This window comes from Carcharodon carcharias, chromosome 18 (assembly GCF_017639515.1).
Source record: "Carcharodon carcharias isolate sCarCar2 chromosome 18, sCarCar2.pri, whole genome shotgun sequence".
Classification (NCBI taxonomy): domain Eukaryota; kingdom Metazoa; phylum Chordata; class Chondrichthyes; order Lamniformes; family Lamnidae; genus Carcharodon; species Carcharodon carcharias.
The window spans coordinates 31721470-31735619 of NC_054484.1; the positions used below are offsets into that span (position 1 = coordinate 31721470).

The following is a 14150-nucleotide window of genomic DNA, read 5'->3' on the forward strand; positions in this document are numbered from 1 at the left end:
GGTTGGCAGGCGTGGGAGTTGGCAGCGCTCCCACCAACAATTAAAAGGCCTATTAAGTCCATTAAAGTTATAATTTAAAGAAATTTTTCACTGCCTGTCCAACCTTATGGTTGGCGGGTAGGTGAAAAAACCAAGCAGCCTTGCATTTTTTAGGAAACCTCATCCACGGGCGGGATGAGGTTTCCAACAGCAAATAAAAATTAAATAAAAATGTAAACATTTCATTAAAAACATGACCCTGCTCATGTGACAGAGTCACATGAGGGGACATGTTTTTAACAATTTAAAATCCTTTATTTTTATTTCTTAAAATCTCTATCTCCCTGAGGCAGCTCTGTGCCTTAGGGAGCTTTACCAGTGCGCATCCACACTCATGCTTGAAGTTGTGTGCTTGCCCTCCCCCCACTCCGACACAGGCAGCGCTGAGCGCTGCCGTGCACGTTTTATGCTGGGTGGGCCTTAATTGGCCCACCAGCGTGAAATCGCGGTCCAGCCCCAATCGCAGGCGGCTGTCAGCTTCCCGACTGCTCCCACCCACCCCTGCCAAGATCAACCGACAAGGGAAAAATCCTGCCCAAATGAAAGTGGAAGCACCATCTGAAATCAGTAAATTTCGTAGTAAAGGAAAGCTGTGGATTTTAAAAAGTTAAACTAAGTTGCTGGAGCTTTTTGAAAAGGTAGCAGAGAAGGTCGATGAGGGTAATGCTGTTGATGTGGTGTACATGGACTTTCAAAAGACATTTGACACAATGCCACACAACACACTTGTGAGAAAAGTTATTGCTGATGGAACAAAAGGGACAGTAGCAATGTGGATACAAAATTAGCTGAGTCACAGGAAGCAGAGGGTAATGGTCAATGGATATTTTTTGGGCTGGAGGAAGGTTTGTAGTGGGGTTCCCCAGGGCAAGAAAAGAACCGTGCTTAACTCCTGGGTAACTATACAATTGACACCCCCAGCTACCCACTGACTCCCCGACCCTCCAACTGCTCCCCGATGCTCCCACCCCCAACCCCCTTGACAATTCAACCCTCCACCCCCAGACTCTCTCCCAACACTCTGACTCCCCCCCGATCATCCAAAGCACCCCCCCAACCCGACCTAATTCGACCTTGCCTCCCTATCACCATGCCACCTACCCACCCTGTCATCTACCAGCCTACCCAGCTGACACCCTACCCTCCCTGCCATCTACCAATCTTGCACCCTACCCCTTACCTAATTCACACTCATTCACTAACATAGTGAAAAGATATTGAAAAATCATTTCATTCTGTTTGTGAATAAAAATTTACCAGAAAGGCAGCTAGTGCCATAAAAAGGGGAGTAGCTTGGCCATTGGCGGGCGGAGCAGATGATCACAAACTGGTTTCACAATGTCGTGAAACCGATCTTTGGCCTTCTCGCCATATTGTCCGTTCATGCCCGATGTCGATGAGCATGGAAAATCCAGGCCTAACTCAGACTTGGAGACTCTTTTTGGAGGTTTCTGGACACAGGGGAATTGCCCATCGGAAGTTGAACTTCCCGGGCAATTCCTGTGAAGTCCTTGCATTGGGACCTCCAAGGGGACCCCCAGAATATCCTTCAGGGTACATCCTGGGTACACCATCATGAGTCCGGAAGATTTGGGCCAAGGTCTTTGCCTGTTTCTAATAACCTTTATGCTATGACCCTTCTAGACTGATACTAGAAGATATTAAGTCTGGTTAGCTCAGTTGACTAGACGGCTAGCAGTGTTTCAGGTAAAACACCAATGGTGAGGGTTTGATTCCTGTTCTGGCTGAGGTAGACTTGGGATCTACCTCCTCACCCTGCCCCTGAGAGTGGAAGGCAAATGGTAAACCAGCATTGACTGAACTACCAAGGATTCGGTTCCGGATGAAGCATCAGCAGGCAATGAGCCAAGGACTTAACCTAGGGAGAGTACATATGAATGAAACAGAAGACACCATGATAGCAACAGCTGAGAATGTTAAGAAATTTGCTGTTGATAAGAATTGGGACCAGGAGACAGTCCTGACGTGTGGTACTTATCTGAGAAATTTAAACTTCTGCTAGGTAGAATTATGCCGGCTCTTTGAGAGTGTCTTTGACACTGACCTTACAGTTGCAGACTTGGGCTTGAACACTTTGGGTCATAACTTCCGAGCTCCAGGGCGCTGTATTTGCAAAGGTACACCAAAGATGCACTGGGGAGCCCCCTGAAGTACACAAAGTTAGCACGGCACAATGATGCCACCCTGAAGTGCAAACTTCCCCTGGGCAACTGCCCTGCACTGAGAACCATCCAAAAATGCGATTTCAATTGCAAACTTTGGATGTTTCCGAATGGGTTACACCAATAGTTGAAAAGAAGAAGAAGAATTAAGGCCCCACACCCCACCCGACTCTCCATAGGACTCCCCCCCAAACCCCTGACTAACCTCCAACAGGGCGCCCCCCGCCCCCCCCAACCACCCCGAAGGGTGGGAATTTCCCAACCCATGGGGTTTCCCCCCAATTCCCACAGGGACTCTTTCCTCCACCCCCACCAGGCCCGACTCTCACCCCATCCACCCCCACAGGCCTGACCCCGCCCTCCCGGCCCAAACCAACTCTCACCCATCCCCACCCTACCCCCTCCACCGAGGCCCGGCTCAACACCCCCACCGAGGCCCCACCCTCCCCCCTCTACCGAGGCCCGGCCCAACACTCCCACCACGGCCTGCCCCAATGTGACCCATCCCGAGGCCCAACCTGACCAACCCCCCGCCCTCAATCCTACCCACTTAACTTATACATTTACCTTGTCAAAGACTTTTAAAGCTCACTGTACCTTTAAACTTACCAGGTTTATGGCAGCTAGTCCTGTATTAAAAGATGCAAGGCTTATTTCCCTTCGAGCCTACAGCCCTTTGACGCTAGTCCCTGGGAATGCGCTGCACTGCCCAGATCTTGTGCAGCCTGAGTCGGAAGGTTAGGCAAGATAGGATCGCCTGCATTTTAAGGTAAGAACTTTTGAGCGGAGTGGCAATTCGACTCACTTGCCATTCCTTCGGAAGTTACAGTGCTTTATTTACCTAGATATCTACCCCACCCTTTTCCCATTTTTAATTTAAGGTGCAGGACAGTGATTTACAATGAGAGCTGTATCAGAAAGGCCTGAAAAACAAACACCCCATGTTCCTGACAATGCTCACCCCACCTTCCACATCCCCTCCCAGCAATGCCCAGTCCCTCCCAACAATGCTCACTCCCCCCTCCCAACAGTGCTCACCCCAAAAACCCCCCACACCCCTGAAACTGCTCACTCTCCACTGCACCTATTCCTGACAATGCTCATTCCCACACCCCCCAACAATGCTCACCCACCCAACAATGTTTGCTCCCAGAGCCCACTCCCAGCAATGGGAGGCAGTGACAGAGTGGTATTGTCACTGCCTAATATTCCAGAAACCCAAGGTATTGCTCTGGGGACCAGGGTTCAAATCCCATCATAACAGATGGTGAAATTTGAATCTAATAAAAATCTGGAATTAAAAGTTTGATGATGACCACAAAACCATTGTTGTACAAACCCATCTGGTTTACTAATGAGCTTTTACTTTAGAAGTAAATCTGCTGTCCTTACCTGGTTTGGCCTATACATGACTCCAGACCCCACGGCAATGTGGTTGAATCTTAAATGTTCTCTGAACAAGGCCAATTAGGGATGGGCAATAAATACTGGCCTAGTCATTGACGCCTACATCATGAATGAATAAAAGAAAATGCTCACTCACTCCCCACACCCCCAACAAAACACATGCCCCCTGACCCCTACCTGCCACATCCCTTTCCAGCAATGCTCAACCCCCCTCCCAAAATAATTCTTATCTCCACTTCTCCCCCAAAATGGGCAAGATGGGACAATAGATTGGCAATACAATAAAATACAACACATGAATGTGACAATGTAAAACTGGGCCAGGTCTTCCGATATTAACAATGGCAAATGTTGAGGCATCCACTATTGTTGTGCTTTAGGACCCTGAGGAAGTTCTGTCATGCGCACATGCACTGTAATTTCCTGGGAAGCTTAAACTTCCAATGGACTGATTTGTGCTACCCTGATCTCAGTGTTGGAGACATGGGCCAGATACTCACAGAAGTACCTGGGTACTTACTCCAGAATTGTTATGTTATTTAATCTCTGGTGTAGTTTGGTGGTTAACAGAGTAACTCAACCCACCACCCCAACCTATCCCCACTGAGCCGACTGCCCACCCCGAACTGGTCCTCAACTCACTCATTCACTCACACTCACTCATTCATCCACTCACTCATCGACTCACGCTCGCACTCACCCACTCATTCAGCTACTCACCCATCCATGCACTCACAAACCCATTCACTCATTCACTCATTCACCCACCCACTTACTCATCCACCCACTCACTCACCTATTCACTCATCCATCCACTCATTCAGCTACTCAACCACTCATCCACTCACAAACCCACCCACTCACTCACTCTCACTCACTGACCCACTCACTCCCTAAAAACCTTTGAGATCTTTCATCACTTCTACCTGACTGCAGCAACTGATGTTGGAAAAATGAGCTTCTGTGTCCTCTGCACTGATCCTCTTCACCATTCCTCTCTGTGGATGGCTGCACTGAAGCATCACTGCCTGCAGCCAGGACGTGAAGTCTCGCCTGGAAAGTTCAGGGTGCAGCAATCGCTCCAGTGTCACCATTGACTGGAAGATCTGGGTTAATGTGTTACACTTATGCAACTACAAATCCTTTGTTTTCCTTTTCATTTTTCTACCACTACTACAGTATACGACCCCTATGGCATCAGTAGGGCAATAGGCAGGCTGCTTACATCCCTATTCTGACTGATTGGATGCTCTTGATCAATTTTGTCTATATTTGTGGGGTGGAGAGGGGCAGGAAAGCCCATCCAATATCTGCCCCATCTGCTTGTGCAGGGACAGGCTCAGCCATTGGGGAAGAAGGCAGCATGTGGGGCTCTGACTGAGACAAGGAAGGGGTCAGAGGTGGGAGTGCTTTGGGTGGAGTCCCCACTTCCATGCGCCCTTTCTCTATCTTCCCTCTCATGGCCCACCCACGCTTCCCTGCTAGCCAAGATCTGGCGAGCACTTTTGCTGCACTTTATTGGGTGAGGCTTTCTACAATAAGGTGAGTCTGAGTGTGCAGAGCATTGGTGAGGGCCAGCATGCAATTGTTTGACTTTCATGTCTGATGTCCCATGCAAGAGGCCACTCTTTGCCCAGACTAGATATCAGCACTTATGCCTGCCATATAATGGCACTCCTGCTAGGCTCTATGTTCTCCAATCTCTCTCATAGTCTGGCTGGAAAGACTGAAAAGATCTCTTACGTTTTCTGTCACCACTCCAGAATTATCTTCTTTGTCAATGGCTCCTGAAGCTCAACATCTGTATCCAGCTGAGCTGAGCTTGGAGAGTCCTACTCCCTCTGATGGGGACTTTCCACTGCTGTACCTGCTCCAATACCTGCTTCTGCTCACTTGTGATGTGTGACTCTCCATGTGACAACCCAGCCACCTGTCCTGGCAGCCCCACTGAATTGTGCTAATCTGAACCTGTGGAGGGTGTGCATGTATTCTATGATAGTGGATCTCCAGGGTGAGTGATCTTTGAACAGTTTTTGTCCTCTTCTCGTACCAGTTCCTGAGGGACTCTTGAAGGACCTGTGATAAAAGACATGTATTAGAACTGATAAGGTGAGACTGTGCACAGTCATCATTCTGCATATTATCATTTTTCATTGCCTGCAGACAACAATTGAACATAAGAGCATGTCGCACGCCATGTGACTGTGATGTTTAATTCTGACATCAGGTAGCTGAGAGACCCCATCTCTCCATCTCCAATTGCCAGGCATTATCTCCATCATTGCCACCTTTACAACTGTCAAAGTGAAGCTGACTCTGGTTCTCTGCCTCTTCTGTGCTCTCTTCTCCTATCAGGAAAGAGAGAAGAGACTCATGAGGCTGAGAAATGGAATGCTTTGAGAGGATGGAAGATCAATGTGGAGGTTGCTGTGAGGGGTAAGGTGTGACATTGCATCGAGGGCACGTGTTAGAGATAGTTGGCCTGATGGGAATGTTAGGAGGTATCTTGACAGAGAGGAACGGATAGACCTACAAGTTGTGTTGGTCTGTGAAGTGCTGTATAGGAGTTGGCTTAGGATGGGAGAGTGAGGGGCTTGGGGTGAAATGGACATCATGATTTTTGAATGCACCATGTCACTTACCTTTCCTGCCCTGATCAGGTCATTAGCCCCCTAGCGGAAGTGCATTCAGGAGCCAGGCCTCACACTCCTGCTGCTGACCTCCTCAGCCACCTTCAGCCATGTCCGTTTATTATTGGTGGCGGCTTTCTTCCTCCTGTTTGTGGGAACAGGATCTCCCTGTGGGCCCTTAGGCCTGCAGCATTATCTCCAGAGACACATCAAAGAGGTGAGGTGCGGCCTTGCCTTGAGACTCAATTTCTGCAGGCTTTGACTCTGTCTATACATATGTACAATTCTTCAAGGTTGATCTGCGTAGGGTTCCTTTCATCAGTGGAGCTGAAAGAGATTGATGAGAGTTGTCAGCACACTCACCCACTTGCTCTAATTGGTCAGGAAATCAGGCACAAACACAATGGCAGGGTTAAAAAGCCACCAACAAACACACTGCTGAAACTTTTAGGTTCCATCACGCTACCCACCTCTCCCACTGCCTGCAGATCTGAAACATAAAATTCAGCCCATGATGTCTGAATTGCTGGTCCAGGACCATAACCATGACACTATAATACTCTATATGACAGATAGTTTAAGCATTTTTGTCTGAGATGGGTGGTATAAAAAATATAGAAAGATCTTTTCTATATATTTCCAATATCCTGGGGATGCCATTGACCAGAAACTGAACTGGACTAGCCACATAAACACTGTGTCTACAAGAGAAGGTCAGAGGATAGGAATCCTGCAATGAGAAACTCACCTCCTGACTCACCATAGCCTGTCCACATCTACAAGGCACAAGTCAGGAGTGTGATGGAATACTCCCCACTTGCCTGGATGAGTACAGCTCCAACAACACTCAAGAAGCTTGACACCATCCAGGACAAAGCAGCCCACTTGATTGCCACCACATCTACATTCACTCCCTCCACCACTGAAGCACAGTAGCAGCAGTGTGTACCATCTACAAGATGCACTGCAGGAATTCACCAAGGCTCCTTAGACAGCACCTTCCAAACCCATAACCAATACCATCTGGAAGGACAAGCACAGCAGAGAGATGGGAACACCACCACCTGGAAGTTCCCCTCCAAGTCACCCACCATTCTGACTTGGAAATATATTGCTGTTCCTTCACTGTTGCTGGGTCAAAATCCTGGAATTCCCCTTCCTAACAGCACTGTGAGTGTACCTACGCCACATGGCCTTGCAGCGGTTCAAGAAAGCAGCTCACCACCATCTTCTCAAGGCCAATAAATGCTGGCCCAGCCAGCAAAGCCCACATCCCATGAATGAATAATAAAAAAACAGAATCATGCTGGCAACAAGAAACTGAGAAATATATACATGTAGAAATTGGATCTCATTGCATCTGTTTTCTGGGTTCAAAAGGAGGAGAGAAGAGAGGCCAATTTTGCAAGGCTACATGAATGATCCCATATTGGATGGGGTGATTTTTTAGCCACCCCTGACAGCCACCTAGGGCAGGTATTATCCCTTTGCATATGTAATTGAGAGGTCTGCTGCATGATTTGTGGCCGTTTCATGAAATTAATTGGGTCTGTTCCACTCAGGTTTTGTATTGTCTGTAGCATAAGGACATAAGAAATAGGAACTGGAGGAGACCATATTACTCTTTGAGCCCGTTCTGTCATTTAATAAGATCGGGACTGATCTCTACCTCAATTCCACTATTCTGCACTATCCATGTGCTACTTAGTACCCAAAAATCTATCAATCTCTGTCTTGAACATTCTCAATGACTGAGCATCCACAGCTCTCTAGGGTAGAGAATTCCAAAGATTCACAATCCTTTGACTGAAGATATTTCTTCTCATTTCAATCCTAAGTGGTTGACCCCTCATTCTTAGACTGTGACCCTGTGTTCTAGATTCCCCAGCCAGGGGAAACATTTTCTCAGCATTTACCCGGTCAAGAAAATTTTATATGTTTCAGTTGGGTCATCTTTCTAAACTTGACACACTCAATCTCTCTTTGTAGAAGAATCGCTTCATCCCAGGAATCATGTTAGTAAACTTACAGTTTGTTTAATAATATAATCTAGTTTGTTCAGAATGCAGCTTCCTGCTTTTATCAGTACTTTTTATGGAATATAAATACTAAAGAGATAGGAAATGTAATATTTTACAATGTTAATTCTTGGAGTGTTAGCAATTAACCCTTACACAAGTTTTCTCACATACTTCACCTTTGCGGAAATGCTTCTAAAATAAAGGATATTAATAAGCAAAGTGCTGCACTGGAGCTTGGGGACGCCAATGATATAATGTCCTTCTACTGTCTCAGGTTACATGAGTTTGACTTACTTTGAGACAGACAAGTAGTTTCAGGCTATGTGGATTAATTGGTTTGAAAATGAACTCGCACCGATCATTGTCACGGTTAGAATCTAAAAAGCTGAAGGGTTGGCCATTCACTGTCGGGTTAGGTAAAAAAGTTTGATTAATGCACTTGACCCTTCTGGTGTCACACTATGTCCTCTGGGAGAAACTCGAGTATAACTGATTAGAAAATACCAAACTCACTTCTTGTCTCTTCCTCAGATGTTGTTTGTGTCAGGACTGTTCATATGTGATATGCATCTTTATTGTCTTTCTTTACTTTTCTTGAGATAGAGGATACTTATGGAAAACATTGGCTTAGATATTTCTGGAGTCCTGTTTTGACACCATAAATATAGTGGAGCCCATATAACCCTCTCTGACAAGAGTAGAGACGGATTGAGGGGGAGTTAGAAACTAATCTGATTTTGATTAGTGACCTGTTTTAAAATACCCATATTAGATTAGGGAGCTGGAACAGGCTTCTCAAAACATGCCACTGATTAAAATTAAAGTTCATGATCTAATGGTCCTGTTATCATGAAGCAGTGAATTCCCTGCAAACAAAGAGCAGAGCTATGCTGAATTGGAAGATGAACAAAGCGACTAAGCATGACCTAAAGCAGACAACTGTTAGATCCTTTACAACAAAGTAGATGGAAAGAATTATTTATCTGTGCTAAACTTGCTTTCCCTGACACTGATTGTACACCAGACGGTTAAATCAGGAAGAACCTGTGAACTCCAAGATTTTGTTATTGTCTTTGTGATTAATCCAGCATCCATTGAAAAATGGTGCTTGCCATTGGATTCACTTTCTGACTATACCAGCAGAATTTCTGTTCTCCTAATATTAAACTTTAATTTTCATGAACATGTCAATGCTTTGTAGATTTACTTCTAATGCTTTTGAGCTATATGGAAGCTTTGGTGCAAACCAGTGGCGGTCAACTCCATTGAGGTTGAGAATAAGCAATGAGCTAATATAGATATCCTGATGGGGAAGTCCATGGAAATTTAACCATTAACTAATGTGGATTCATTCAACAGCACCAAAGCTATTGTCCTGGTTTCATTTTTCTGACTTAGGATCTGTTCTTAAAGTCAATGCCATGTGCTGGAGTTTAGTTCCTCAGATGCTGGAAACCTCCAGGTCTGGCCTAAGTAGTCATTCTTCATGTGGAAGCACAGACAGTGAGGGTTGGATTCTGTTCTGCAATCCCATGTGAAATCAGGCAAAATCACACTGGAGAATGAGTGAAAATGTAGGCGCTGATGCCTAAAGCCTCTTCATGCTTCTTCATGCTTAAAAGAGCCAATGAATCCTCTATTAGTTCAAGACTTTTCCAGATCTAGTGGATTCTCAAACAATTCCATTAAAAGTAATTAATCCCATTGTATCTCTGTTTAATCTCACCAAAGCTCTCCCAATTCGCAGGAATGTGCCTCACAGGATCCAACCAATAAGCAGTTCTATCCAAGCATCTCTCTTTGAGTTATACCTCTAATTGGGTTGGCAAAGTGAACATATGACAATGATAGACAAGGAAAGATATTCTGTTCCATCCACAATGTTCCACACAACTACAATGTCTTCAATGTCTTCTCCATCATAATATGTATACTCTCTATTCTACGTGAAAGCCACCTAATCTCCTAGGAGGGGTGCAAAACTAGATAAAATCCCAGGTAAATTAGGAAGCCAAAAACTGGAAAATTCCTCTCCAATCCCTTTAAATGATGAAAATTAGTCCAGGAGGACACGCTAGCTCTGATTAATGTTCTAATTAAATATTGAGAAAGGGCCAGGACGTTCCTCAGCCAGATCATCCCAAATCAAGTGGTATAGCCATAGAAAATGCAGGAAAATATGGAGAAGCTTGGTATCCCTATCCCAATCTAAATTTTTCATTCTCTACCCACATCTCCCCTCCGCACCACTCCCCCCTTCCCACCTCCATCCCCACCCCCACCACAAACACTAGCAGTTGAAACCCTTTTTGGATGGAGAGTAAATGATAATAGGTGCCTCTCCCTCTCTTCATGACCCAACAATCTACTTTTGTAGGCCCCTTCAGAGCTCCTCTATCCAGGTGTAAGATGACCCTCTCCTTGATTTTGTCTACCGCAACATCAGTGGTCTTGCTGTAATATTGCCCTCAATTTTCTCATTGACAGTAGCAGGCCACTTCTTGGTGGTAGTGTTTTGCTGGGAGCTCACTTTGCAAAGATGGTGAGCCATGATCCAGATGGATGGGTCGAGGTCAATAGGGTTGGGGTGATGGCTAGAAACCCCATCCTGAACCTAGTTCCCCCCGCCCAGCAGCAGGAGGGAAATCCACCTCACATTCTCTCTGATCTAACAGTGGAATCTGTTTACAGTTAACGGAAGGGGTCCTTTTGCAGGGAAGGCACCTGTTGTCTGCCTTTGGTTTCAAAAGAGCATCGGGGACATTGCTACAAAGTAATTTTCTTGCTAATGTGGATTAGTATTTTTTATTAGGGATGTGGGCATCACTGACTAGGTCAGCATTTATTGCCTATCCTTAGTGGCCCTTGTTCAGAGGGCATTTAGGAGTCAACCACATTGCTGTGGGTCTGAAGTCACATGTAGGCCAGACCAGGTAAGGACAGCAGATTTCCTTCTCTAAAGGACATTAGTGAACCAGATGGATTTTTTATGACAATTGGCAACAGTTTTGTGGTCATCATCAGACTTTCAATTCCAGATTTTTTTTTATTGACTTCAAATTTCACCATCTGCTATGGTGGGATTTGATTCCGGGTCTGCAGATCATTATCCTGGGTCCCTGGAATACTAGTCCAGTGACGATACATCATGCCACTGCCTCCCGCTAATGCAGGTGAATGTTCATTTCTTAAAGAAAGAAACTGATCAAATTTTGCATTTATTGCTGTTAAATGCTTTCCTCCCATAGACAGCATTTATATTTCCAAACATATTTATTGAGAAAAATTTTGCCATGAAGCTCACAAATCTCAAGAGGTAGATGTGTATCTGCCATGCACAGTCATGCAACTATTCCAGTCAATGGTGATTTTGTATGGAATTTACTATATTTGGCTCTGCATGTATCAGAGGCTTGTACATTTATACATAAGCAATTTAAATATCTCTATACTTTCTTTGGGCCTATTTCGGAGTTTTCATAAGCCCCACACACGTATTAGCGATTATGGATCAGGGCAAGTATCCAGCTTGTTACAATTAAGTTTTGAAATGTTCTAAGATATTTGCTTCGACAAATCAACCATGAACGCTGATGTTCCTGCAGAGATTTAAATCCACTTGTTATAATTTCAATTTTCTTCAGGGCTTTCCGGCAGCGCATGCAGACCCATGCATGGGTAGAGTTTGTCCATAGATGACAGGAAAACATTTTACCTGAGCACTTTGTGGGAATGGAAAGTATCCCTTTGCTTTTGATCATGGCTGATGAGTGAGGACAGGCTCAGGCTAAGGCTCAGCTGGGAAGCCCCCATTCTTTTCTAGCACATGAAGGGCAAAGTCTGTGTGAGTTTTTGATAATCCACTCACGCTTTTCGCCAGCGGCGATGTCTTTAAACACGCAGTCCAATAGCACTGTGGCCAGTGTGTTCACTGAAGACCACCATGTTTCAGTTACTATGTCACCTCTGCTTTCTGCCAAAAAGACACAAAATAATGAATTTGCGAATTAGGGGTGTGTCATACCAAATGTACAAACATATTTTTAAAGTGCATATTTCCATACACTATCCTCCATAGCGCCTGCTGAGGACTATCAAACAGTAATTATTGTCATATATGTTTATTCCTTAGAATAATGAAGCGACTTTTTAGGAGTCCATTTAAATAACATTATGAGTATTGACGCATCATTTGGAAATGGTATAATTGTGACTTAAAGCAAGGTGCTCAAAACTCTGGTCTATGTTTTACTATGTAAAATGATCACATAAGACTAACCCATTGTTACAGTGACCATTATCCTGCAGTGTTATGCAAGCTATTTCCTGACTGCAATCACTATTATACATGTATAAAATATATAATGGTGGCCGTAATCACAAGGCAGCCACACAACATGAGGCATCAACCAAAGGGTAATGGAAGAGGAAACAATTACAAACTAGTTCAGTCAGGATTGTGGAAGCTTTCTAATTTTCTGTGGGAATTACAAAGTCAGTCAGCTATAAATTAGTCACAGAATGCAAATCATGGCCAGCTGTCCAGCTCTGGCTTTTTGTAGCTCTAATGTTGTGTGTCACAGCATCTGCAAAATGATTGTTTCTTGTAAATTTGATGTTCTGAATATGATCTAAATTGAATTTACAGAAGGCTACCTGAGAGCTTTTGTTAATGTGTGGGGCTTTTTTTTAAAATGTTGAATAAATAGAGGTTATTGAAGTGCAGAGAATAAGCTGCGGCAGTCCTCTCCCGAATGTGAAAGGGTCATAACTCATCAGCACTGCATGCGTTAGTCAGTCGAGGTGGAGCGAAAAACCACCTGGAAAGCACCATCACTGGTGAGATATTATTCTGCTTTCTTTATGGCTCCCGGCTCCTGACAGGCCCTTAAGGGCATCTTTAATGGAATTCTGAATCACCGCCCTTTAAGTATCCCTTTTCATTTGTGAATCATTTGCTGTTTGTGGGTTTGAAGTATCTGTGAGAGAGAGAGAAAAAGAAAACAAATAAAGAAAAAGGATTTAAATTTTTTTTTAAAGAGCTAAGAGTTTAAACTTCTTTAAATATTGGCTTTCACATTTGCTCACAGCTCCAGGCCCAGTCCGAATGCTTCTCCCACTTTATCTATTTTCATTCCTTAGTGTTTTTTTGTATATTTCTTATCCATGAGGTAATGGCCTGAGAAAATAAACAGAGTGGAAAAATTAGAGGAAAGAGCATCTCTTTTAACAGCGGGCTTCTGATTTATGTAACAGGAATGAATAGGAGTCTTAAGTAACTACATAGGACAGGAAACTTTGCTATCAGTTAAATGCCCACTCGCTGAGCCCTGAGACTGAACTGTTATCCTACAGGAAGGCTCACTCCATGTCTTAGCTGCTTGCTCACATTCTGAATGATTTAACAGATGGAAGTTTTTCGCATCTACAGCATTTGAACATTTTGATGCGGGCAAACCGGCTATTGTTGTCTGTTTGGCCCATGACCATATGTTTCATAGTCACTATTGCCTTCTTGGCTGATAACCTATGTCATGACTATCTTTGTCACTGTGTTGACAGAAATTTTGACTTTACAAATACAAATCATGAATTGCCTGACTCAATTGGTACTCCTCTTGTCTCTGAATCAGACATACTGGGTTCATGCCCTATGACCAATGTGAGCACAGAAATCCAAGCTGACCTTCAATATGTAATGCAAAGAGTGCTGCATTTTCAGAGGTTCCAACATCCAAATGAGATTTTAAAGTAACTCCCCATCTCGTGAATGCCAAAGATCCCATGGCAGCATTTGAAGAATAAACTGGGAGTTGTCTTGGCCAATATTCCTCCTTTAACTAACACCATTAAAACAAATTCTGAGCATT

General features: G+C 44.4%; 1 long non-coding RNA gene across 1 annotated transcript in view; it reads right to left on the reverse strand.

Annotated features, from left to right (window-relative positions):
- Nucleotides 1-6527: 6527 nt before the first annotated feature.
- The window catches only part of LOC121290782, a 122808-nt gene continuing 115185 nt past the window's right edge, over nucleotides 6528-14150 (reverse strand). Inside the window, exons 3-5 of the long non-coding RNA XR_005945878.1 lie at nucleotides 13101-13259; nucleotides 11996-12253; nucleotides 6528-6586 (exon numbers count right to left, since the gene is read on the reverse strand). This is a non-coding gene — a long non-coding RNA (uncharacterized LOC121290782). The remainder of the gene's footprint in view (nucleotides 6587-11995; nucleotides 12254-13100; nucleotides 13260-14150) is intronic.